Raw genomic sequence first — 26,261 nt, 5'->3', positions numbered from 1 at the left:
TGGATGAAATGAACAATGTTGGGATCTCTAAGGATAAAGGTCTTAAAAGTCCTGAGATAAAGAATCCTCCACCCACTGGTACTTCTAACTTGTCTTGCTTTTTTTGTGAGTTCTGGCTGATGCAAGGAACTAACTCACTGTCATTCTAAAACTATCTGAACCGAACTATGACATCTCACCTGATACGTAAGATGCAATTGTTACAATTATTTTAAACCTCAATTTAGCATTAACTCCCCTTTTAATGTAAACACTTACACATTATGATGACTAGAAACAGCATACTCTCTGGCCGTCTGTCCAGACAGATCTTGAGAAGATACATCAATATTTTGCTCAAGTAGAAGGCTGACTAGACTTGCTGATCCACAACATACAGCAAGTATGAGAGCAGTTCTAAAATGACAGAGATAATTTCTCCCTTAGGAACTGCAATAAAGTTATTTTTAAAGCTAATTTGATATATTTTACCAATTTAACATCTTGTCTCTCCGTGCAGAATTAAACATTTACATGTACCAAAAGACATAGCATCTTGGGTGCTCAAGTGTTCATCTTTGTAAAATACCACCAAGGTTAAAAGGAAGGGACAAAAAGGAAACCTCTTATCTCACTGGGGCGTTGCATAGTAGAAGCTACTAATTTAAAGTCCTTTGATGGGCAAGAAACAACGTTAGGACCACTTATCTGAAGTGGACAAAGATTTAAGTGAAGATCTCATCACAGCTTCCCTAGACTGATACGCTGTAATAGAAAATCAGCTAGGGGGTAACATGAACAAGAGCTCTCTGCATGCTGAAAGCAGTAATAATAATAATAGTAAGAAGAGTAGTCACAGGAGTGTCAGTTAATGATGCCAATAAGCATGTACTAGGCACTGAATTAAGTGCCATGTATATCTCTCTTACTTATTATGCACAGTCAACTTTGAAGGATATATTCTCTTACTTTTCATATATGACAATATATTTGGTGGTAAGTAACATTCCCAAGGTCACACACCTAGCAGGTAAGAAAGCTAGGAATTAAACTCAGTCTTGTGTGAATCCAAAGCCTAGCTCTTTTCTCTTTTATCACCCACCTACAGCTTGCCTTCATGAAAGGAAAAGTGTATCCACTTAAAACTATTTTCACTCCCTCTTTCCATACCAATTAAAAACAAAAACATCAAAATACACTGGAAATAAAATAAGAAAGCTGTTGAACCCATAGTATGTGGGAATAGCAATTAATTGTCATGTAGGGATAAGCTAACATTAATATTCTTCAAAGAAAGCAACTTAAAGCAGAGTCATTGAAAAGACAAAAGAATTTTCAACCCCTACTTATGTTTAATATAGCATATTTAGTGGAAAAGCATATAAGACACAGAGGTTAAAAACTGGTAGAAAGGGTTAAGAAGTTCAATACTGAGTCATAAAGTAAACTGAAAGTTAAAGTTCACACTTCATAAAATCAATACAAAATCCCTCCAGCTAACATAAGATCATGTAACCAAAACATCATACAACAAAGAACATCAGTCAATACAATAAGAGAAGATGAATCCTACAAAAACTGTTCTTTATGTTGCCCAGTCCAAATAACTGTTTTTCTACCTGACAGATTTGTGTTGATACTGACCACTATGTCCCAATAAGTACACATTAATCTTATTAATTTAATATTTATGACTTGAGTGACTGCTATCAATCTAGTTAACAACACACAGATTAAAACTAATAACTATACCATCCATATCCATCAAGTGCATTTAAATTAGCTTTTTTCTTGATTAAAAATTTCACCACTTGCTGTTTTTGTTCATGTACGCCAAGTAACACCGGTGTGAGGTCATGCTGTAAAACAATATAAAGCAAAAACGAATGCAATTCAAAAAAGTACATACTCCTCAACTGAAGCGGAAACTTTATATAAGATCCTACCGACTTACACGCATACAAAGTAAGTAACATGTAGCTGCTTCCTCCTCAATCTTCTGTGCTTTCCCACGTGCTGCTCCTTCCCTTGGAAACACCCCTTCTCTGCCTCACCACATCAACGCTGATCATCTCAAAAACTCACTTTCAACATTCACTGCTTCCAAGACTCTTTGCTTCTAACCCAGCATTCGGCATGCTATTATTGGATGATAACATTTTTTCCCACCTAAACAAAGAGCTTCTTGAGGGCAGGGGCTGTATCTTTTGTCTCCATATCCTCCACCCTAAGAAAAATTGTTGTGTATAAAGCAATAATTTGCATGTAAAAAATTTCTTTAGTTTCACGTTTTACCAAAAGTTCAAGCTCCAACGGGTAATAAAAATTGCTATTAATACTCATACTGCCCATTTGAAAAAATTTCCCAACATTTACTTATTTAAAATCTATCTGTATTTAATTTTTCCAGATTGTTAATAGATAATCAGTTCATAGGACTACTAAAACTAAATTACAGAATTCCTATCTGTATTCTTAATACCTCCATGGTTTCTAGTGTTTAAAACTGCCATGCTGATTATGCCAAAGCTCTACATACCTATGAGACACACTGGATAGTGCATAATACAGCTTCAATGGACAAAAAAACAGTTTACAATTTGCTACAATTCTAATTGAGAAAACTCTGCTCTTAACAACGGCTTACTGACCTAAGCACTTGAATGATAACAAAGACACACAAAATCCCGAGAGGATCATCCTCTACCGACTCAAAGACTACTCACTGCACATTTCTAAAGACCTTCTGAATGGCAGCGAATAACTGACGGTAGGAAGGAAAGGGTATTACTCTGTAAGCTGATAGATACTGCCAATAATATTCATTTTAATGTCTCACCACAGAGATAAAAGTCAGACTAGGCCAGGAATGGTGGCTCACACCCATAATCCTAGCATTTTGGGAGGCTGAGGCAGGTGAATCACTTGAGCCCAGGAGTTTAAGACCAGCCTGAGAAACATGGCAAAAACCTCATCTCTACTAAAAAAAAAAAAAAAAAGAAATACAAAAACTGAGGTTGGAGGACCATCTGAGTGAGTTTGGGGAGGTCAGGGCTGCAGTGAGCTGTGATTGCACCACTGCACTCCAGACTGGGAAACAGAGTGAGACCACATCTCAAAAGAGTCAGATTAATGTAATTGGATAGGAAAGATTTAAAGAAATCAGCACATATCCAACTCCAACTCTTCTACAGATATCTTAAGTTTCTGAGATATAAGAATTTACATATTACATTTATGTATTCAGTGGTTCTTAAGCAGCTGTGTATCCAGATTTTGAGAAAACTCTTGTTGTTGTTATTGTTGATGTTAGAGACAGGGTCTCATTATGTTAACCAGGCTAGACTCGAACTCCTGAGCTCAAGCAATCCTCCCCCTCAGCCTCCCTAGCAGCTGAGACTACAGCCATGCACCACTATGCCTGGCTTCAAGGAAACATTTTTAAACATACATATCTAGGCTTTACTGGACTTACTCTATCAAAATCTTCAGGAAAAAGCCGAGATTTATTGATTATTTAAAAATTTTCCTCAGGTTACTGGGATGCAAAATTCTAGCTGGAAGCTAATACAACAGACAGTTACTTCAGTCTCATTTCTCACCCACGTGACCAATTCCCTTTCTCATTTGAAGATTTGGCCAAAAAGAGGAAAGAGTAGGAGACAGACTCATTTGCTGAAAATACCACATAATTTTCCCCGGTAAGAGAAGAACAAGGTCTAGTAAACTCAAAATCCAACTTGATCTTGTTACTGAAAGCTCCTTATCTCCCACCTTCCCATCCAGACATGCTAGATTTGAAAGCAGAGTTGAGACTCTAACTGGCCATTTCTACCAGAATAGGATACTAAGTCAGTTAATTACTTGTTATTCCCTCTGCTCAAGGGTTTCCCATTACATGACCACCAATTCACTGCCAATCTGGTTCTTCAGAGGCCTCCTAAAATTGATCTCTAGGCAGTTCACAACTCACTAACCCCCCCTCCCAAAATGAAAACTGTCATTCTCTAAAATTGAAGAGAACCTTGTCTCACCATACAAAGGAAACAAATAAATGAACCACACACAGATAGACACACACACAGACACAGACACACACACACACACAACCTCTTCATGGTCTTTTCCCTCTATTACCTAATTTCCAAACTGACCTTGGTATTTCTGATTGCTCTTTTTCCCTTTCCACTTCTGCCTCATGAGCAATCAGAAATATCTTAAGCCTTGCCACTGAGAGGTGCATCACCTCAAATCTATTACTGTTTTTTAGGAACTTGCCAAAGCAGCAGGATTTCTATTCACTGAAACATGTTTAAGTGTTCTTGGAGTTTTCGTGTAAAACCTATTTCAGGGCAAATTTTGCAATTTTACATTCATTAGGGGGAAAAAAAAAACCTAGGAGGGAAAAATTGAAAAATAGTATTACCTTTTACCAATTCAGTGTTTTCAAAAAAAGTATTTACCACAAGTGCATTAAAAAAAACTGTACCCTCAAATGCTTCTTTGAAAGTAACAACATTTAAAATAAAATCTTAGATAATTAAGTCATTTCAAAATATTTTCATTCAGGTTATGCTTGAGCTTCCAAATACGGAAAACTGGCCCTTACACAGGTCACTGTTAAAATGAATGCATTTCAGTATTTTGAAAAGAAAACTGGTGGATCTATACCTTGTTTTTTGATTCAATAGCAGCACCATGTAAAAGCAGTGCTTTGGCCATTAATTTATCTTCATTGTAGATAGCATAGTGTAGAGCGGTATTTCCATACTCATCTGGAATATTTGGATCAGTGCCATGTTCTAGCAACATTAACGCACATTCATCTTCTTGGCATTGTACGGCCTGTCAGTGTTAGACCAAAAACAAATTATAAATGCTAGGAATTCCAAGTAACATTCCACAGCTTTCACCAGCTAGTTACATTTAGAGCAGAAAACTCATTTTTATGCTATGTATTGAAATCAAACCCATCTCACGCTGATACAGTTGACTACTGCATACCTCTGTCAGAGCTGTCCTGTTTTTGTTGTCAAGGACATTAAGTTGACATTGTCTGTCCAGCAGGAGTTTTACTACTTCTGAATTCCCATTGGCAGAGGCCAGATGTAGAGCAGTCCTAGGAGAGTGAGAAGACTTTTTAGGAAATTGTAGTGCACTAGCTACAGGCACATCAATGATTCGTGTAATTGCAAACACTGAATAGCCTGCTATTACTCTGCCTTCAAAACAAACATTTAATTTTCCCATGAAGAAAGCACATTGTTTATTACCTCTCATTACTCGCTGTATTAATGAAAGAGCAGCCTATTTGAATAGAAACAGCACAGCCCTTGGATGACATTCAGCTTGGGCTGGAACCCTACTTGAAGCTCTGTCACTTCCCAGCTGTTGCTTAGCCTTTTGGTGTCTCAGTTTCCTCATCAATAAAATGGGAATGAAAATAGTAGCTTTCTCACAGGAAACCACTGTAATGCTTAAATGAGACTCTACGCAAAAGATATAGAATAGTTCCTAACACAAACAGCTCAATAATTGTTAGATATTATAATTTTTACTAATACCCTAAAGACCTTTGAATTAAGTGAGATGATACAATTATATCTACACTTTCAGGTACGTTTTAAAGACTACAGGTAACATTGTATTTCAGTGATTCTAAGATGATCATCGTCTCCATGTTGTCTCCACTGAAATACCACTTATAATTCATGATTTACTATAATTGGCGACATTTAAATAATTCTCTTATTGAGACATAAAATAATGGGGCATCATACAACCCCTGGTGCCTTACATTAAGTAGAATATGTTATAACAGGTCTGGGGCAGTTCCAGTCAGATGACCAGCATTTAAATAGATTTTAGTTCTTAAAAAACCTATGGAATAAGAGGGCTGAGGTGAAAACAAAAACAAATTTCTAAAATAAACTAATTCTTACTTTGGTTTTCAAAAAACTTTAAGCCAAAGAATACCTGGAAATTCAAATAAATACCATGGGCTCATTTTTTTCAATATTTAGATTTATCAATGTATGTACATCAGATATTTCCAATCTTTCATATTAGGATTTAAGACTGTTATAAATTTTCTTTTTTTAAAATGGATTTATGAAACTATTTGCGAAGCTTTTTTCAGCGTTTACATTCAGGGGTACAGGTGCAGATGTGCCGGTTTGTTACACAGGTAAACGTGCGCCAAGGGGGTTGGTTGGACAGATGATTTCATTACCCAGGCGTTAAGCCAGTATCCGTTCACTCTATTTCCTGTTTCTCTCCCTCCTCCCACCCTCCACCTCTGATAGGCCGCCCGGCGTGTGTTCCTTCCCTCTAGGTATCTGTGTGTTATCATTTAGCTCCCATTTGTAAGTGAGAACACGCAGTATTTGGTTTTCTCTTCCTATGTTAGTTTGCTGAAGATAATGGCTTTCAACACCATCATGTCCCTGCAAAGGACATGCTCTCGTTCTTTCTTTTATGGCTGCATAGTATTCCCTGCTGGTTATCTACCACATTTTAGTTCTTAAAACAACTAAAATAGTCTTTATCCAAGACTTATAAATGTTCAAAAAGGCAATTAAAGGTTATCTTTTACTATTTTCTACCTTCAGAAATGCTTTTGTTTGAAAGGAGGGAGGAAAAGCTTCAATTGAGATTAAGTCCTAATGCTCCAACTTTAAATCTCTCAGCTTGCTCATGCCCAGCAGGTAAACATGAAGTTTTCAAAGATGGAAGGATCCTGAGAAATAGTAGAATATGTCTGCCACATAATAGGTGTCTGGCTTATGTCTGATGACTAAATGGATTGAAAGAATGGATAAACGCAGCTTGGGAGTTCAATATTTTTAAAGAAAACTGCTGTAGAGTAGGAGAATACATGTGCAATAGTAACAATCATTTGTATTTGCTATTTTAATTTTCACAAGTATATAACTCAACTAAAATGTCATACTTTTTACACATGTTAACCTATATATAATGAAAAGATAATTATATAATAAAATGTATATACAATAAAATCTACAGGAACAGATAAACAGAATCCCTCTACGTCTGAAGAGGATAAAAGTTCACAGAAGACAGTCATCCACAGAAATAAAAATAAATAATAGAATGTGAGAAATTAGTTGTATCTATGCAAGCAGCATATTCCTTCTCTTCCCAAGGATTATTTCATTACTAATGAACCTTAACTAAACTTCAGATGTTCATTGCAGAAATCACAGATAAGAGAAAGGGAAAAACTTCACTTACGAATCCCCAGACATAAGTTTGATTATATTTTCTACATATTTTCAGCTAACACAAGAGCAGATTGTTTGTGTATATGTATAACAGATTTTTTTCTCACTTGATATAGCAAAGTACATCTTTGCATGTCAACATATCTCTGTATCTACTGACGCCCTCAATAGTTACTTATTATTCCATCTTATGGATGCACCGAAATTTGTTCATAAAATCTATGAATTCTTCTAAATACACTGCTGTTTTAAGCAATACTAAGAAAAACAGATGTATCTATTTCATAAAGGTATTTCAGTATAATGAAATTGATAAGTAAAAAGCATATACATTTTTAAAATGTAGTTCTTATCACTAAAGTGTCTGTTTGAAAAGCTGCAGCAACTTAAACTTTGAACAACTATATACGTACCACTATTCTTCATCCTCACAAACTTTGTGGATAGAAAACAGTATTTCATTCCTTTTTTTTTTTTTTTTTTTTTGAGATGGACTCTCACTCCATCGCCCAGGCTGGAGTGTAGTGGCATGATCTCGACTCATTGCAACCTCCACCTCCCTGATTCAAGCAATTCTTTTGCTTCAGCCTCCTGAGTAGCTGGGATTACAGGTGCATGCCACCATGCCCAGCTAATTTTCTGTATTTTTAGTAGAGATGGGGTTTCACCACACTGGCCAGGCTCGTCTCAAACTCCTGACTTTGTGATCCGCCTGTCTCAGTCTCCTAAAGTGCTGGGATAACAGGCGTGAGCCACTGCACCCAGCCTTTCATTCCTCTTCTAACTTAAGTAGAAAACAGTATTTCATTTCTCTAACTTAAATTCCTTCTCCTACCAGGAACACTGTTTTCCTACATACGCAGGTCACTGGTAACTACGCTAAAAAGTACTATGCCCAATTTTAAAATGCTTATTTTAATGAGCTTATTTTATTATATCTGCATATATAGGCCGGGCACGGTGACTCACGCCTGTAATCCCAGCACTTTGGGAGGCCAAGGTGCATGGATCACAAGGACAGGAATCAAGACCAGCCTGGCCAAGATGGTGAAACCCCATCTCTACTAAAAATAAAAAAAAAATTAGCCAGGCGTGGTGGCAGGCGCCTGTAATCCCAGCTACTTAGTAGGCTGAAGCAGAGAATTGCTTGAACCTAACAGGCAGAGACTGCAGTGAGCCAAGATCGTACCACTACACTCCAGCCTGGGCAACAGAGTGAGACTCCATCAAAAAAAAAAAAATTATATATATATATATCTGCATATACATATAAGCATTTGTGTTTTCTTCTGGTATGTTTCTCCTTTTGTGTATTTAAAATGTTTAATCTATACTCTTATTTTTGTGACATAAAAATCTAGCTAGTTTTCTCCAAAAATGAATTATGAACAATCCACCTTTTTTAAATAATACAAAACATCACCATTATCAAGTGCTAAATTCTTACATATATTTGGGTATTTCTGGATTTCCTATTCTGTTCTACTCATTGATCTTTTCAGCTGTTAGTAAACAATTTGTGGAAATAGCACATGCACATTTTGATATCTGGAAAAGCAAGTCTTTTTCCATTCTGTTACAAAAAAATAATTTATCACAATAATAAAAGACAGCATGTGTAAAAACTCTAAAACTTTGCTATTTTTATTTGGCTTAGGTAAAAGTGATAAATAGAAAAAGCTCACATCTTCAGAAAATTCAATCTTCCTTTTCAAGCACACAAACCTGCTTCCCATTTCAGTTTCCTTCTAAGGTTCCTCAGTAAAGAACATACTTACATAGGGTACATTGATAAAAAATCCATACTGGATTTTATTTGAAGAATATTTAGCCTTGAAGTTGATATGTTATGGGGCTTCGTTCTTAGTTCTCAATATACTTTTCTATAATATATAGAACATTGCTTTAAAATGTGTACATTAAAAATTATCTGCTGCATCAACTTAATTTTTCGAGTTAAATCACTTTAAAACAATCTATTAGTGTTCTGTGAGGGAAATTATAATTGGATTGGAAATCAGCTCAAGTTTTGTTTTGTGTTGCTGCTCACAAAGGGACCTGTGCCCTGACCTCTGACCTCGCTGAGGTTTCCACACCCAGGGTGGTGTGGGGCCTGCGGAGACAAGAAAGCAGCCCCCCTCCTCCCCGGCCAGGAGGGTTTGTCCCCATCACCCCCCCACGTCCCTCCTCCTCCCAGCCCAGGCCCGGTTACCTCTTTTGCTTGTCCATCTTGTTCACGTCAGTGTCCCTGAGCATGACGATGAGATCCTTTCTGGGGACTTTACCCCACCAGGCAGCTCTGTGGAGCTTGTCCAGATCTTCTCGACGGACGTGGTACCTCGGCTCCATGAAGGCGCTGTCGTCGTATTCTTCCCAAGCGCCCACGTTGCTCTTGCTGCTCCTGACTGTCTTCACAGCGGAGTCATCCTGGTCTCCAGAAGCGCCCAGGTTGCTTTTGCCGCTCCCCCTGCAGCAGAGGAAGCAGTGGCAGCACCACTTGGCCATCTTGCTCCTGAATGTCTTCACAGCGGAGTTGTCCTGGTCTCCAGAAGCGACCACGTTGCTCTTGCCGCTCCCCCTGCGGCAGGGCCGAGGCAATGGCAGCACCACTTGGCCATCGTGCTCCTGAAACCAAATGGCTTCTTCACAGAGGACGCAGCTGGCATGGAACCAACCTCAGCCACCATCTGCTTTTAACAGCCAGGGGAGGCTGATGGTAGCGAGCAGATCCCGTCTACCAACCAGTTTCACCAACTAGCAGTAACTCCGGGTTTCCCATCTGTTTGAAGAGAAAGATTAATCCCAGCCAAAACCTGCCAACGCCAGCAGGGGAGCCCAGCCCACCCCACCCAGGGAAAACCCACATCCACCCGGGGCAACCCCACGCCCACCCCAGGAAGGGCCAACCCCCCCCCGCAATAAAACACCCAGCCCACCCAAGGGAATGCCAAACCCAGCAGAGAAAAGGTCAAGCCCAGCAAAGGAACTAGGGAGGAAAGGACAACCCAAAGGAGAAACGTCAATCCAAGGAGATCCAAGGAGGAACAGCAGGCCCAGCAATCGACGCCAAGCCAAGAACGCAAAGCCAAGCCAAGCCGCTACGCGCGTGTGCCCTGCACGTGCAAGCCGCTACAGGCCAGCCAAGCAGTTACACGTGTGCCCTGCGCGTGCAAGCCGCTACAAACCAGCCAGTTACCAGTCGCGCGTGCGGCGTGCGTGTGCAAACCGCTACAAGCCAGCCAAGCCGGTACAGGCCAGCCAAACCGTTACGCGCGTGCGGCGTGCGCGTGCATCTCAGGTGGCACCAGTGCACGTGGCACAGACAGTGGCGGATCCGTGCAAACCGCATGGTTAAGTCTTGGCGCCACGAATGTCGCTGACAGCCTTGTGTTCCCAGCAAACTTCGCGGGAGTCAGCCGAGCTTTCAGGCCGTTGAGAAGCCTCCGGTGGGGGGAAAAAAGTCTCGAAGCAGGACTGGGCCTGAGCGCCTGGAACCTGAGGATGCTGACAGCCTCCTATGAAGAAAGCCCCCAAGACACTCCCGGCCGTGCCGTTGTGCGTGGCAGCGGCTGCAGCTCGGAACTCAGGCTGAGGGAGCTGGCTGCAAATAGCCTCAAAATTGCGGACCACAAAACACCCACCGAGCCCAGCACCTGCCTGAGACGCCTTCCACACTTGCTCCTCTTTGGTCCGCACACAGAACATGAGACCATCAGTGAGGGGGCACTTGTGGTCACAGGATCACGGCCAGCTCCTGCCCCGGTGCCTCCTGCCCGGTGTCCAAGCCAGAGCCAACAGCTGTGGGGCTTCTGGCCTGGGGGGCTCTGCTCCTGGGGGGCATGCAATAGGGTCAAGGTACAGGCTGCTGGGTGCAGGCTGGCAAGAGGAGGCTTGGAGGAGCACCTCCCACTGATGGGGAGATGCAGAAAGTCCCCCCCTGTGCAGATCCTGGGAACACGACACTGAGCCTCCCTGGTGCTGGCATCTGAGCTGGACCAGGGCAGTGGCACCTCAACCCTCCTGCTTATGCAGCCAGGCTCCAACCAGGCTGCTTCACCCAAACCAGTAGGTGCTTTGGTGTGGGAGGAAAAATGGATTCTGAGCCCGGACACCAACCTGCACTTGCCAAAAAAAGTAGAGGGGAAGCCAGTCACAAGTGAAAAAAAAAAAAAGACTGTTTTGTAACTGAAGTCTTGTCTAACATGCAGGGTTAAGCTCCTCTTGCTTGATAATAAACTAAATTTTGAACGAAACAAAAAGAAAAAAGACACACACACAATTTTTCCCTTGTCCCTCTGTGATCCCGAGCCAGGAAGCAAGGGGAAGCCTGACCTCCTGGGATCTCTCCCCAGCTGCGGGCTGAGCAGTTTCCTCCAGCTGGGCTCAGTGGGACCGGGCTGCCCTTCCTCCCTGCATGGACATCCCCACATCTTCCATTGCCCCATACAGAGTGCCATGATTCCGGTTCAAATCCCGGCTCCAGCACTCACAGCCTGTGTTACCTGGCAAATGCCTTGCCCTCAGGCACCTGCTGTCTGTGTCCTTCCTGACAGGAGGGACGGGAGGTGCTGTCCCTGACATGAAGTGCTGTAACAGTCAAACACAAGCAGAGCACGAGACGCCTGCGTGGGGGACTGCCCTGCTGGCTGCTGGGGGTGCTCACCGAAGAGCACCTCCCATCTGCCCACATGGCCTTGCAGGTCGCAGCACTTATTAGGCACCTGACTACGGTAAATCCCTAAACAAAGCCCTGAGCTGCCCTGGGGAATGTGACCAGGGCGATGGACCAGGAAGCACAGTCTGGGGTGCCAGGCATGAGGATAAGCCAATCTCTTCCCGGCAGCTTTGGGTCCCAGGGCACCCTCAGTGGACAGAGAACCCAGGGATGCCACAAGGCTTGAGCTGCATCCCCGAGTTCCAGCCCAGCCATGCCGGGCCCAGGGGTACTTTGGGCACTAAGTTGGGATGAGGAGGGGCCAGGTGACACTCCTGTGTTCCAGGATCTGGTCAAGAGGGTGGTACCCTGTCACTGCTTGGCTCCACCTGGTCCCAGTGGAACAAGAAGAGCAGGAAGCTTCTAGCACCCACCCTCTGGGCCACCAACACCCAGATCCACAGTGTGGCCACCTGAGTCAGCACCACCTGCCTTGGGGACCGGAGCATGAAGGCCCAGATACGACCAGCACAGTGCAGCAGAGGATGCAGGTGGGCAGGATGTGGTGTGCGGATCCAAGGAGCCCCTCTCGAGGCTGGGGCATAACCTCTCCATCTTCTTGACACATATTTTACCTCTTTGTAGGGTACATACAAATGCTTGTTACATGCATAAAATGTGTATTCTGGTTACTTTGAATATTTGCACATATTGTTAGTCACCATAGTCTGCTGTCAAACATTATAGCTTATTTCTTCTAACTGCAGGTCTGTACCCAATTGCCAACTTCTCTTCATTCTCCCTTCCACACCCCATCTTCCTGGCCTCTGGTAACTGCCATCATATTCTCTGTGTCCATGAGATCAAGTTTTAGCTCCCACATGTGAGAACCTGCAGTATTTGTCCTTCTGTACCCGGCTTATTTTACTTAATGACTTCCAGAGCTACCCATTTCTGAAAATGACATGATTTCATTATTTGTTATGCCAAATATTCTACTGTGTATATTGAGCACATCTTATCCATTCATCTGTTGATGAATACTTGCATTGACTCTGTATCTTTGCTATTGTGAATAATGCTGTGATAAACACAAGCATGCAAGTTACCCTTTGTTACACTGAACTTTTTCTTTCGGATGAATACCTCCCCCCTAGTGAGACTGCTGGACCATACAGTAGCTCTATTTTTCTTTTTTTTTTTTTTTTAAGAATTCTCTACACTGGTTTCCATCCTGCTTGTACTGATTCGCATTCCTACTGACAGTGTAGCAGTTTCCATTTCTCTGCATTCCCACCAGCATCTGTTACTTTTTGTTTTATTAATAATACCCATTCTAAGTGAGGTGAAATAATATCTCGCTGTGGTTTTGATTTACATTTCCCTGATCAATGACGTTGAGCATTTTCTCATATACATCTTAGCCATTTGTATGTCTCTATTCCCGTCCTTTGCCAATTTTTAATGGCATTGTTTTGTTAACTTTTCAGGAGTCTGAGTTCCTTGTATACTCTGCGTATTAGTTCCCTGTCAGAGGAGTAATTTGCAAGTATTTTCTCCCACTCCAGGGGCTGTCTCTTCACTGTGTTGTTTCTTTTGCTGTGCAGAAGTTATAGCCCACTTATCTGTTCTTGCTTTTGGTGCCTGTACTTTTGAGATCTCATTCATAAATTATTTGCCTAAGCCAATATTCTCAAAACTTTTTCCTGTTTTTTCTGGCAGTTCTATAGTTTCTGGTCTGACGTTTAAGTCTTTTTTTCTTTCTTTGAGACGGAGTCTGGCTCTGTCTCCAGGCTGGAGAGCAGTGGGGCAAGCTCTGCTCACTGCAACCTCTGCCTCTCAGGTTCAAGTGGTTCTCCTGCCTCCTGAGTAGCTGGGACTACAGGCACCCACCACCATGCCTGGCTAATTTTTGTATTTTTAGTAGAGACGGGGTTTCACCATGTTGGCCAGGATGGTCTCGATCTCTTGACCTCATGATCCACTCACCTTGGCCTCCCAAAGTGTTGGGATTACAGGTATGAGCCACCGCGCCTGGCCCTAAAGTCTTTAATCGATCTTGGATTGGCTCCTATTTCCAACCTGAGACATGGAGGAAGTTAAGAATGACTTTGCTGAGATAGTAAGACAACTGCATAACTAGAAATAACTGTCAGGAGAAACCCATTGTGTGTTACTAAGGGCACATTTTTATATACTTCTTTCACAGGAACAAAGCAGCCAAGTAATTCACTACCCGAATTAAATGTATGACTTTTAAAGAGGAAGCCTTGAGAATCTAACCCAATCTAACCATTACTCAAAAGTATTTGGTAAACTGTCACTTTAGGTGGAGGAAGGTAAGAATTACAGGAAGTTGAATTCTTAAAAAATCCACAGACATGTACTGTGCTTGGAGAAAAACTTGTAAAAGTTACCACCCTTCTACCATGATTTGATGTCAAAAACACTAATATATTACTACTTTTATTTCATCAGATTTTCAACTGATTAAAGTTTTGGTCTTAATCGCTCTTTTACAAAATAAACGCTCACTCAGAGCATACAGTTCTACAGCCAGTTTTAGGAACTTAAAATTTTTATATAATTTCAAACGTTGTCACAGGAATAGTACCAAGACTCCTTCTCTTAACCAAGACTTACCAATTTCTAAAATTTGGAGAAATTTTTTCCATTTTGTCCCATTTACTTTGTCCGTTAACATATGTTTTTTAATGATTTCAGTGTAAACTATAGACATAATTACCCCAAAGTGTGCATTTCCTAAGAATAAGGGTATTCTTTTATACAACTCCAGAACAGTTATTGAAATCGGGAATTACTGTTACTATTTTTTGAGATGGTGTATCACCCAGGCTGGAATGCAGCAGTGCAATCTTGGCTAACTGCAGCCTCAACCTTGCAGGCTCAAGCAATCCTCCCGCCTCAGCCTTCTGAGCAGCTGGGACTACAGGGGTGCGCTGCCATGCCTGGCTAAGTTCTGTATTTTTGGTAGAGATGAGGGGTCTCACCATGTTGCCCAGCCTGGTCTTCCACTCCTGGCCTCAAACGATCCTCCTACCTCAGGCTCCCAAAGGGCTAGGATTACAGGCCTGAGCCACCACACCTGGCCTGATCCCAGTTTTAGAAAAACTCTGTATCTAAATTTAGATGAAAATATATGAATATGTTCGGTGATTGCTTTCACATTTTCTAAACCATACTTTTTTATATCATCAGGAGTCTTCCATAAATGTACTTCGGTTTGAAATATTTTCCTGAAGTAAGACATACTTAGCTGTGACCTGGACAGTTCTCCTCACAGCATCCCCTCCCCACAACCTGCAGGTCCTGAGGTCAGTGGCCCTTGACTCTATATTCTGCCCTAGATCCAGGCCCTAACTCGGGATGGCGGCACCAACTCCTGCCCGGCTCTCGGCTGCCTGCACTGCTGGTCATGGGTGAGAGGATGGCCTGCCCCAGATGAGTGTCAGTGTGTGTTTGTGTGCTTTTGCTGCATTTATTGTGTCTTGCTTTTGTCATCTCTATTTCTCCCTTTCCTCCCTGAGGCCTGCACGGGCAGCTGTGCTACCCACCTCTGAGTGTAGGGTGAGCTGTGGCCCAGGCCTGGGTGCCTGCTGGGACGTCCCCGGAGATGTGTGGCAGCAGAACCGGGCGGGTCAGACACTCTAATGGGCACTTGTGCTGCCTTCTGTCCCTGTCATTTGAGGCCATTTTGGCCAATGGGAAAGCAGACCCCTCTGGCAGAAAAAGGTCCACTTTGCCTCAGGCTGGGGTGGCAACTCTGCCTACAGGTTGGGTCTCATCGTGAACCTCTGTGGGCAACTGGCACTGGGAGCAGTAGAGGACGTGTGGGTGCTGCCTTCGCATGTGGAGACAGGGTCCTGCCAACCATCTCTTGGAGGGGGCGCTGCCTCCTGTGGGTGCCATATGTGCCAGAATCCAAGCATGGGTGTGCACAGGGGCTGAGCCCACTCACAACCCAGGACAGAGCTGCTTGGCTGTTTCGGGGCTGGGAAATCTCGAAAACCCTACCAGACCCAGAATCATCAGTGGCTTTCCCACTCTCAATGCCTTGGTCTCTCTGCTTTTTCGGCTGTCACATTGGCGCATTTCTTGGTGCCACCAAAACAACTCAAAATAATCTCTTTTCAATCATGTCTGAATAATATAACCAGCTTCAGGTTTCCTGAAAAAAGAGAAGGTAAAAATCCAGAAGAAAGGCCTACTTGTTTTCTTCCTCTGATGGTCCAGCCTGTCTTCAACCACAGGACTCTATGCTGGCCTGGGGTCTGAGCCTCCTGGAGCAGTCACTGTCTAGCTTTGATCAAAACCATGAGCAACTGCAGCAGAAGATGCATGTGGAAAATGCTATGGATTGTCCCCATGTTGGCAAATTATCGTCCAACAAATGAGTAGCTGTCCAAAAGAGTGCAAGACAACTAGTGTGCCTTGGAGCTTGTCAGAGGAAGCGTTCAAGAGTGCTTTTTGTCTCATTCAGCAAGTCTCACTTCTTTTTTATGTTCTAAATCACGACATAGAATCACAGGTCAGGCTTGCAAGGACCAAACATTAACTTCTACCCACATGTACTTGGCCAGGGCTCATTTGAATGGCTATACGTAGCAGCAAAGAGGCTGGAAGGGAGTGTAATGGTGTGACTAGTGGAAAGAGGAGCCATGTTTGTTTTTCTTCAACCCATGTATACTAAGAATGCTTTTAAAGAAAAAAAAACTTTTTTGCCCAAGCAGTTTATGCAACAAAATGTGATTCAGAATCTAATTTCACAAAATAAATCCAGAGGAGAGACTTGAGGGAAAAGTGTCCATAGCATCACAGAATAGGATGATGGTGATGGTTTCTAACCTTGAGGATATAAGTGGGTTCTTCAGTTCCTAAAATTTATCTAACAGTTCTTGAACCCAAGAAATCAGAACAGATCATAACAGAAAAAAACCACCTAGCTTTCACCTAGACAAAATAGAAAATGCAGAAGCAGCCTGGCACAGCTACCACCATCTGACTTTTGACAAAACCACAGACATGAGAAATAAAGAAAAGGTTCACTATGCGATGAATGGCGCTGGAATACACGACTAGCCACGTGCAGGAGAATTAACCCTACAGCCCTGCTTCTCATCATATGGAAAGTTAACTCAAGATGAACCAAAGATTCACACAGAAGACTTCAAATATAAAAGTCCTAAGAGACAACCTATCAAACACCTTTCTCAACATAGGCTTTTGCAAACCACTTAAAGATGATTTAGTACCCAAAAGAAATGCAAGAAAAACCAAAAAGTACAAGTCTGGCCTAAGAAACTACAGACCTGCTGCACAGCAAAGAAACTGCCAAGACCGTAAAGACACAGCCTGTATGATGGGAGAAAACATCCCCAAACCAAGCATCTGACCAACTTCTAACAGCCAGAATCTAGAGGACCTTACCTAAATCAAGAAGCAGAAAAATAACCCAAGTAAAAAATGCGCAAATGACAGAAACACACTAGCAAAAAGAAGACCTTTAAGACCAACAGACACAGGAAAATGCTCAACATCACTAATCATTAGAGAGGAGGGTACCAGTGCCGTCACACACCAGTCAGAATGGCCATCTGTCCAAACTCAAAACATACTTGTTGTGTAGCAGCAGATAAAAGCGAACACGGCTACACTCTTGGCAGTAATGCAAACTAGGTCTCAAACTGTGGAGAGCAATTTGAAGATTTCTCAACAACAACAAGGAGGGAAAGGAAGCAGAACTACCCTTCGGCCCAGCAATCCAATCCTGTGTATCGACCCAAGGGAAAAATGCATGTGTCTATCAAAAAGACACAGACATCTGCATGTTCACAGGAGTGCTCATCACAGGAATAAAGACATGGACCTGACCTAAATGCCTACCAACAGAAAATGAGAGGTTTTTAAAATACTAAAAAGACACCAAGGAAAATCAAACGCAGAAACAAAATCATGCTCGCAGCAGCAACATGGATGGAACTGCAGGCCACTCTGCTAAGTGAACTCAGGCAAGAACAGAATTGACCAAACACTGCAGATTTTCACTTGTAAGCAGAAACTCAACACTGAATACACATGAACATAAAGATGAAATCAAAAGACACTGGGTACTAACAGACAGAAACGGGAGGGAAACAGGAAGCCTTGGAGGAAGAAAGACCCAACTGATGCTGTGTTCACCTCCTGGGTGACCGATACGTTGGGACCCCAAGTCTGCTGTATGCCACGCAGGGAAGCGAACCTGCAGGCGTACCCCTCGATCACAATCCAAGTAGCTATCATTCTAGAAAACCCAGCTTTGGAAACAAATAGAAAAAAAGGAATACAATACAAGAAAACACACAAAACAAAACAAAAAGCCTACAGTGACCCAATCCACCCATTAGCGGCATGAACACAGAAAGATAAGCGAATGGACACAATGAAGGAGTCAAATAATCAACCCAAAGTTATAAACACTGAACCCATGGGATTCTTGTTTTTCCCCTAAAAGCACACCAAAGGCGCAATGGTTGAGGAAACGGGGGGGTCACGTGCAAAGGACTGAAATAAACTCTTCCTCTACACAAGACACACAAAGCAACACAAAATCCACGGAACACCAAAGGGTAATTCTGAAACCAAAATCTCCAAGGAAAACACATAGGTTGCGTGTCTATTGTGGGGAAACTTGAACCTGTGAACCTAAGCTACAAACAGAAAAGGAAGACATAGGAACCAAATACCCATAGAATATAATGGCTTCGCCATCTCACTTTTCTTCTCAAAGGGACACAGAAATCCGTGCTAACAAAAACTAATGTAACCATGTGAGACTAAGGACAACTTCAGAGCTTCACACAGCTTCAACAAAGGAGAGAAAATAGTGAACCCAACAGAAAACATCCCACAGACTGGGAGTAAATTATAGAAAACTGTGGATCTGGAAGGGCTTCTTCTCTAACATATTCAAGAAACTAATGGTTTCCTAAGTGGAAAAAACCATAAAAACCAATACACATGCTAGAAATGCCCAAAGGACTGGCATAGACATTTCTGAAAAGACCTGAAACAGACTCATGGATAATAAAAGTTTCTCCACATCAGTAATCATCCCCCAAATGTAAATCCCAACCACACTCAGATACTGTCAAACTCCCCAGAGAACGAGTATGACCAGGAACAGCAATACAACTTTTTGAAGATAAGGGCAGTGTAGATTTGCAGACAGAGAAAGTCTCACACATTATTGGTAGGAATGAAAATCTGTATACCCACTGGGAGAGACAGCAGGAGGTTTCTGAAACAGCAGTACAACCACCAGTTCCTCCAGCCATCCCAACATTGGGTATGCCGGCAAAGCCAAGGAAACTTGGACCTTAAGGAGATATTTGCCTTCCCATGTTTGAGGAAGTACTCTGGACAATAACCAGGGTATGGAGGGAACCTACCTGTCCATCCACAGAGGAAGAAATGCAGTAAATGAAGGATGCGTGCACAATGGTATACTCCTCAGCCATCCAATTTCTGGACATCAGGTCACTTCCAGCAAGATGGAGAAACCTGAAGGACATTAGGTTAAAGGAAATGAGTCAGGCAGAGGAAGACAAACGCAAACACAGCACGAACTCACGCACGTTGAATCTAACGAAGTGAATCTCATAGAGTAGCAACGTCAATGGTGGCTACCAGAGGCTGAGGGGAGGCTTGGAAACAGCTACAAAGTGACGCTCAGATGAATGGCAAGAATTCTGGTGTTCTACAGCATAGCAGGGTGCCTAGGCTTAAGAGTTTTCTAGCATCATATTCAACATAGCGGGAAGGAGTGATCAGGATGCTCTCTCCACCAAGAAATCCTCACTATAGCCTGAAACAGAGACGCGAGGTCCTGCAATTTGATCACAATAGCACTGATCCGTATGTCCACAGGTCCCTTGCACCCTTAAAGTAAAGGCATAGACCATGTGAAATTTCTGTTTCCAAACAGGATCACAACAGATTTCTGAAAGTCCTGTGGGACAGTGAAGTGCCCCACATTCCCAAAGCAGTTCCTACACACACAAAGTCGGTGGAGTGCCGTCACACTCTTCCATTTTAAATTACTTCCCAAAGCTTTAGTTACCCAGATGATTTGTGATAGGCATTAGCAGAGAAACACAGGCCAATGGACACCATGAGGGTGCCCAGGAGTAAATTCAAATTGATACAGCATAAGCACGTGTTTAAATAGAACCACAAAGGTAGCACAGAAAGGGAGAGTCTGTCCAATACTGCGTTCTGAGAACTGGATATCCCTAGGCAAATAACCACCAAGGGTCCTTACTGTGTGAAATTCACAATAACCTATTCAACATGAATGAAAGACCTACACCCAAAACTTGAAACTGTCACTCTCTGAGAAGAAAGACTATGGTGCGCAAATACCTCGGTCAACCCGGATCTATGCTTACAGTCTGCAAAAAGGAAAATGAAAAAATATAGGGGAAAGAAAAGATTATAAACAACAAACAAGCAAAACTCACAACAGATGAGTATGCTGGTGAATTTCCTTTACTTCATCAGTAACCAACGTAGTGGAAACCAGAACACTGCACACCCCTGAATCTGCTTCAGACTGTAAGGCCTGGGGGCAAGAAAGAGTGAAAACAACGAACGAAAAGAAACAAACATCCAAAGAATGGTAAGAAAGGTATTGGGGAAAACACGGCGGAGGAGACTTTTTCTGGAAAAGGTGTAAATAACTAACCCTACTAACTAGCAGAAAACAGCAGAAAGAGAAAATAATTAGCAAACCAAAATTGGGCAAAGAAATCAAAGAGTCTTTTCTGCAAAGAACATGTAAAACTGAAAACAAATGTACGTGGTAACACCTAGTTAATATCACTAATCGTGAAAATGAAAATCAGAACAAGACTCAGTTACCGTGACCCTCTCGGTGGAAGGAGTATTACAAAGAACTTCAGGTATCTTAAAAGAAGGGAAACCACAAACGCTGCTGTGAATTTCCAGAGAGGAGAGAGCTCTCTTATTCAAAACTGTTAACAGGTAAATTAGTATGCACACTACAGAGGCCATCTGGAGGTTCCTCTGAAAACTAAACATACGACGACCATTTCACTGAGCTGTGCTGCTGTTGGAATCATATGAAATCAGTACACGGAAGACATAATCGCCTTCCCATGCTGACTGTACAACCAGTCGCAATAGCCAAGATAAGGAACCAACCTGCCTGTCCACCCGCAGAGGATGGGATCCAGAAACCACAATATCCATTCACAAACACATACTTTTCAGCCAGAACAGGTACTGAAATCACGTCATCTGCGGCAACATGGTGGAACCTGGAGGACGTTATGGTCAAGGAAACACATCAGGCAGAGAAGACAACCCTCACATTACCTCACTGATGAGGAATCTAAGACCCTTTATCTCACATAGACCTACAAAGCACCAGTGCTTGCCAGGGTTGGAAGAGAAAACTGGGCATGGGTGGGGATAGGAAATAGGCACGAAGTGACACGTTCCATAAGAGGAATGAAACCTGCTGTTCTATTCCTCAGCAGGGTAACTAGAAAAAACTTTACCAGAGGATAGTTTTCAAGACAGCCAGAAAGAAGGGTTCTGGCACTCCTCCACTCAAAGACAGGAACATTCTACAAGGCAAAAAATGACACTATATTTCCCTGATTTCATCACTATGTGATACATGCATGGACCCAAATGTTCCACTCTACCTTCTACTTGTACACCTTTAGGATGGGGTCAATTTTGTTCTTTGAAAGTGATGTAAAGAAACAATGAATGCTAAAATTCCCATGGGACCACAGAATGCTCTGAAACTCCAAAGCCATGCTGGGAGATCCAGATCGTGTCAGATGGACCACACTCTCCAATTTCAAATTTCACAGAAAAGCTACAGACCCACCTCCACCTAGACAGAATAGGAAACCCAGAAGTAACCCCACATACCTGCAACCATCTGACCTTTGAAACACCAACATTCAGATGTAGAAAGAGCTCACTATGCAATGAATGGCACCGGGATAGTGTCTAGCCACTTGCAGATGAATAACACTGGAGCCTTACCTCTCACAAGATGTAAAAACTAACTCAAAGCGAATGATGAAAGATTTCAGTAGAAGACCTCAAACTATACAAGTCCTACAAGAAAACCTAGGAAATACCTTTCTCAGCACGGGCTTTGGTAAAGAATTTAGATGACTTAGTTGCTAAAAGCAATGACAAGAAAAACTAAAATGGACAAGTTGGGCCAAAGAAACTAAAACACTGCCAGATAGCAAAATAAATCACCAGCACAGTAAACACACAGCCTACGGAATGGGAGAAAATGTTCCCAAACTACACTTCTGACCAAGGTCTAATAGCCAGACTCTAACATGACCTTAAAAAAATCAAGAGGCAGAAAAACAAATAACCCAAACAATGGGCAAAAAGACATGAACACGTACACGTACTTGTAAAAACAATATGTACAAGTGACCAATAGACAAGAAAAAAACTCAACATCACTCATCATCAGAGAAATGTAACTTACATGCACATGGAGATACCATCTCACATCGGTCAGAATGGCCACTTGTCCTAAGTCCAAACATTTACATGGTGGCAAGGCAGCGGAGGAAAGCAAACACTGCTACTCTCTTGGTGGGAATAAAAACTAGTTCTCACGCTATGAGAAGTGGTTTAGAGGTTCCTCAAAGAACTCAGAACTACCATCCAAATGAGCAATCGCATAACTGGGTATCTACACATAAAAGAAAAATAAATCCTTCTTTCAAAATGACACAGGCATGGGTATGTTCTTAGAAGTGCTATTCACAAGAAAAAATAAAAATTAACCTATGTTCCCTTTAACAGTTGATTCGATGTTTTAAAGTGCTGTACAAAGATACCGCAAAATGATACACAGCTTAAAAAAATATTCATGCTCTTAGCAGCAAGAAGGATGAACCTGCAGGCCACTATGCTAAGCGAACTAAGGAAAGAACAGAAAACCAAATACCACATGGTCTCACTTAGGGGAAAATACCCATAGAAAATACAATGACTTTGCCATCTCTCTCTTTTCTCTCTCTCTCTCTCTCTCATGAGACACAGAAATCCCTGCTGACAAAACCAAATATAAATCTGTGAGACCAACACTTTAGAGCTTCTGCATGGGGGAGAAAACAATGACCCCAAAGAGAAAGCATCCTACACCTTGGCGGAAAGGATGATTGGGGGAAAACTGGAAAAACATAGTTTTGGAAGGGGTTGTGATCTAACATATTCAAATACTAAAGCTGCTAAGTGGAGAAAAGATTTTTAAAAATACACAAGCTAAAAATATGCAAAGGACCTGCACAACCTCTTCTGCAAAGGACATGAAACTGATCCACAGGTGAAACTAAAGATTCTCCACATCACTAATCACTCCAAACATGTAAGTCAGAATCACACCCCGATATCAGATACCATCAAACTCCACTGAGAATGAGTATCACCAAAACAGCAATAAAAATTTTGGACGGCAGCAACCAGGGTAGACTTACAGAAAGGGAAGCTCGTCTATGCTATTGATGTCAATGTAAATGCGTGTATATACTGTGAAAAAAAGTTGGGATGTTCCTCACGCTGGGTACGCATTTAAGGCAAAGGAAACTCGTACCATAAAAATTATCTGCCAACTTATTGGCACAATGGCTCACGGCTGTAATCCAGCACTTTGGGAGGCCAAGGCGGGTGGATCATGAGGTCAGGAGATTGAGACCATCCTGGCTAACACGGTGAAACCCCATCTCTACTAAATATACACACACACAAAAATAGCCAGGTGAGGTGGCGGGCGCCTGTGGTCCCAGCTACTCCAGAGGCTGAGGCAGGAGAATGGCGTGGACCCGGGAGGCAGAGCTTGCAGCGAGCCAAGATCGCGCCACTGAACTCCAGGCTGGTCAACAGAGCAAGACTCCGTCTCAAAAAAAAAAAATCTGCCTTCCCATGCCTCATGAAGCGCTATTCACAATACAGAAGATAATGGAATCAACCTATCCAACCACACATGAAGAGATAAAGACACTGCAGTGTATCTGCACAACGCAATACTCTTCATCCATAACAAAATAATGTGATTTTCATTTGGAGCCACATGGATGAACCTGGAAAATAGAATGTTAAATAAAATAAGCCAGGCATAGAAAAACAAGCAGATTCATCTCACTTATATGGAATCCAAAAACTCTGCCTTCAGTAAATAAAAGGCACAGTAGTGGTTTTCCGAGGAGAGGGGAAGGAGGAAATGGGAGGATTGGCTATGTAAACAAAGTTGCAGTTAGTTGGGAAAAACATTCTTGTGTTCTATGCCGCAACTGGGTGACTCTGGTTAACAAAATAGTACATTTTCCAAAAAAGCTAGAAGGTAGCAATTTGAATGATATAACAACAGAGAAATAACAACTGTATGAGAACAGATATACCAAGTACCCCAATTTGATCATTACTAAATATATACATGTACCAAAAAGTCCCAGAGGAAAAACAGTTCCAGCATACTCTCTAATTATATACTTTTTTACGCACAAAAATTTAAGAAATGTGAATATACAACGCTAATGATCACATGGAAATGGCCCTGTGTGTCTAAGGAACCCTGAGAAATAGAAACTAAGTGGGAGGACTCACAATCGCTGATACGCTGCTATGTTCCAGCCTGGGTAGACAATGAGACTCTGTCTCAAAAAAAATTGTTAGAAAATTTGAGGGAATCATAGAAGTGATAAACTGTTGTTACCAAACACGTACACAGAAAAAAGGAATACTAAGTAGCATAAAAATACAAATCCAAACTCATACTGAGCAAAGAACTTAGAGATATCTGCAAAGATGACATAAAATTAACAGGGAAGAGAAAAGGTCCTCAACATCACTATTCATCAAAAAAAAAGTACTTCAAAGCCACACTCAGGTGTCATTTCACTCTTACCGAAATGAACGTTACTAAAAAGATTTAAAAAATTGTTTTGAGACAGGGACTCTGTCACTGAGGCTGGAGTGCAGTGGCATGATCATGGCTCACTGCAGCCCTGACCTCTCTGGCACAAGTGATCCTCCCACCTCTGCCTCCTGAATAGCTGGAGCTACAAGCACACACCATCACGCCTAATTTTTTGTATTTTTTGTAGAGATGAAGTTTTGCCATGTCGCCTAGGCTGGTCTCAAATTCTTTGGCTCAAGTGATCTGCCCACCTTGGCCTCCCAAAGTGCTTGGATTACAGGCATGAACCATCATGCCTGGCCATAAAAACAACATGCAGGCTACATCAAAGTGAGAAGTTTCTGCAAGGAAAAGGAAACAATGAACCCAAAGAAAAAGGCTGGGGGAACGTTTTGAGGAATCACACATCGGCTAACGGGGTTGTTATGGAAAATATGCAACACATTAACAGTACCAAGGAGCAACAACAAAAAAATGATCCATCCAAAACTGAGCACGGAACCTGAATAGACATTTCCGCAGGGACGACATTAAACCACACGGAAGGGAGCTTCCCCCCAGGCAGGGACAGAATTAGGCATACGCTGCGGGGACACTGAGAAAAGTCACCCTATGTCCCAACGGCTGTGAAACAAATGTAAAAATTCAGCAGACCACCCGCAGTAGTTCATGCCTGCAACCCCGGCACTTTGGGAAGCCGAAGCGGGAGGATTGCTTTGAGCTCAGAAGTTTGAGACCAGCCTGGGCAGCATGACGAAACCCTGTCTCTACCAAAAATACAAGAAAAACAAAATTCTGCAGACCAGGCACAGTAGTTCATGCCTGTAATCACAGCACTTAGGGAAGCCAAGGCGGGAGGATTGCTTTGAGCTCAGAAGATTGAGACCAGCCTGGGCAACATGGCGAAACCCTGTCTCTACCAAAAATACAAGAAAAACAAAATTCTGCAGACCGGGCACAGTAGTTCATGCCTGTAATCACAGCACTTAGGGAAGCCAAGGCGGGAGGATTGCTTTGAGCTCAGAAGTTTGAGACAAGCCTGGGCAACATGGCAAAACCCCGTGGCTACCAAAAATACAAAAAAAAAAAAAAAAAAAATAGCTGGGCATGGTGGCACAGGCCCAGCTACTGGGGAGGCCGAGGCTGGAGAATCCCTTGAGCCCAGAAAGTGGAGGCTGCAGTGAACTGAGATCTGCCACTGCACTCCAGCATGGGCAACAGGGCCAGACCCTATCTCCAAAAAAATAAAAACAATTTAAAAATCAGCAAATCCTAGAGGTGGCCGGGATCCTTTCCTTCCACCTGAGGCCTGGCCCCAAAACCCCACCTGGGCCGGGCTTCCCCTTCCTCTCACAGCCAGAGCTTTCCTCTCTCTCCCTCTACACGGGGAGTC

The 26,261-nt window shown here is 42.5% G+C and overlaps 1 pseudogene; it reads right to left on the bottom strand.

Moving 5' to 3' along the window:
- The window catches only part of LOC102117475 (putative POTE ankyrin domain family member M), a 76,237-nt pseudogene that overhangs the window by 30,865 nt on the left and 19,111 nt on the right, over positions 1-26,261 (bottom strand).

The sequence above is a fragment of the Macaca fascicularis genome, chromosome 12, assembly GCF_037993035.2.
Source record: "Macaca fascicularis isolate 582-1 chromosome 12, T2T-MFA8v1.1".
NCBI classification, from domain to species: Eukaryota; Metazoa; Chordata; class Mammalia; order Primates; family Cercopithecidae; genus Macaca; species Macaca fascicularis.
The sequence above is the reverse complement of the archived record's forward strand: the minus strand, read 5'-3'. Positions and strand labels throughout refer to the sequence as shown.